Genomic DNA, 1,644 nt, shown 5'->3' with positions numbered 1-1,644 from the left:
GGATCCCCTCGCCTACAGAACAAGCTATCCCAACCACCCCAGAAAGAAGATAGCCTCCTGTATTTTAAAGACCCTTGAAACCCTTCCCTAGTGTTTGCCACCCTGTCTCTTTCAAAAGGAAAGAAATATCCCAACTTTATGGCTCACATGCTCAGTCTTCATGCTCAGAAAAGTCTTCCCTGGGACATGTGTCAGCGCCAGCCAGTCAGTTGCGGCTGATAACAGCAACTTCCCCTCAGGAAGCCTGGTCTCTGCTCCTCCTCCAACCCTGCCTGCTCAGTGGTGGGGCTGTCCTCCCTGCCTCTCTGTCACCTCCACCTGGGCCTATCCCCCTGCCAGAGGCTTGGCAGGGAGAGTGACAGTAGTTGTAGATGCAGGCCCCTGCCCTTCAAAAGCTCCCCAGTTGTTGCACAGTCTCACTGTCAAGGGAAAGTTTGTGCTAGAAAACTGAAGGCAATTAATGTGTGACTATGATCAGATTCCTCCACCAAGTCCTCAGCCTGATAAGGAAAATCCCTTGTTGTCAACCTAATGGAGCATTCAAAGAAGACATCTGACTCTTTTCAAGATGAACCTGAAGATTATATCTAAGTGTAGAGAGCCAGAGGCATAGAACCAAAGACTTGTTTCAGACAGATGAGAGAGGACTATTTGGAAACCTGTAGGGACAAAGAAGAGGTTGATTTCAGACCCAGGTACAGAATATTTGATCAAAGACTCCCAACTGAAACCATCCAGACCCACCCAAGAGCGTGCAATATTTCACAAACAGTGGAAAACCAGTTACCTCAGTGCCTACCAGCTCATGACAGAAGGCTGAGACTAGACTCCCTGAGCTACTGTCAATTTACCAGACACTGTTTCTCAGAAAAACCAGCACCCCTGCACTGTAGTCAGCAAGAGTATTATTACAGCTCATACAGCGTAGAATCCGAGTTTGCAAGCACCTCTCAGAAAACAGCACCAGTGCCCATAAAGCCAGTCACAAATGGATCCAGGAAGAGAAAACAGCATCCAGAAGAAGGCGGAGAAAAATCGGAGGAGAAGCAGCCCAAGCATAAGAGGAAAAATGGTTGTGATGAAATAGATTCAGACAAACACAAGAGCATCCAAAAAGGCAACACAAAGGTAGAAACAGTCAGTATCAGTACAAAAAAGCTTAAGAATCCAAGGGAGAGAAAAAGACGAGATGTAGCCTTTAAGAAAGAGGATCATATGCGTAGAAAAGAGAAAAAAGAACAAGGCAACGAAAGGGCAGAGGAGGAAATGCTTTGGGACCAGTCTGTCCTTGGGTTTTGAAGCTCTTGAGTTGATTCTCCTGAGGTTAAACTGAAAAGTCATGGAGGCGCTTGGTTTTATGATGTTCATGTTCATAGCACTTTTCTCATGGAAACAGGCACTTTCACTTTTAACGAAGACCAGGTGAACAGAAAGTATTTAGGCCTTGGCCGGGTGCTCAGTTGGTTGGAATGTGGTCTCAATAAGCCAAGCTTTCAGGTTCCATCCCTGGTCAGGGCACATACAGGGAGCAACCAATGAATGCACAAATAGGTGCAGCAACAAATCGATGTCTCTCTTCTTCTTCTTCTTCTTCTTCTTCTTCTTCTTCTTCTTCTTCTTCTTCTTCTTCTTCTTCTTTTCTCT

At 45.8% G+C, this 1,644-nt stretch overlaps 1 pseudogene; it reads left to right on the top strand.

The window, feature by feature from the left end:
• Positions 1 to 500: 500 nt before the first annotated feature.
• Positions 501 to 1,299, top strand: LOC139018302 (lysine-rich coiled-coil protein 1-like; annotated as a pseudogene).
• The last annotated feature ends 345 nt before the right edge of the window (positions 1,300 to 1,644 follow it).

Source organism: Myotis yumanensis, unplaced genomic scaffold, assembly GCF_028538775.1.
Source record: "Myotis yumanensis isolate MYYU_CA2020_CCGP unplaced genomic scaffold, mMyoYum1.0.hap1 SCAF_10, whole genome shotgun sequence".
NCBI lineage: Eukaryota > Metazoa > Chordata > Mammalia > Chiroptera > Vespertilionidae > Myotis > Myotis yumanensis.
The sequence above is the reverse complement of the archived record's forward strand: the minus strand, read 5'-3'. Positions and strand labels throughout refer to the sequence as shown.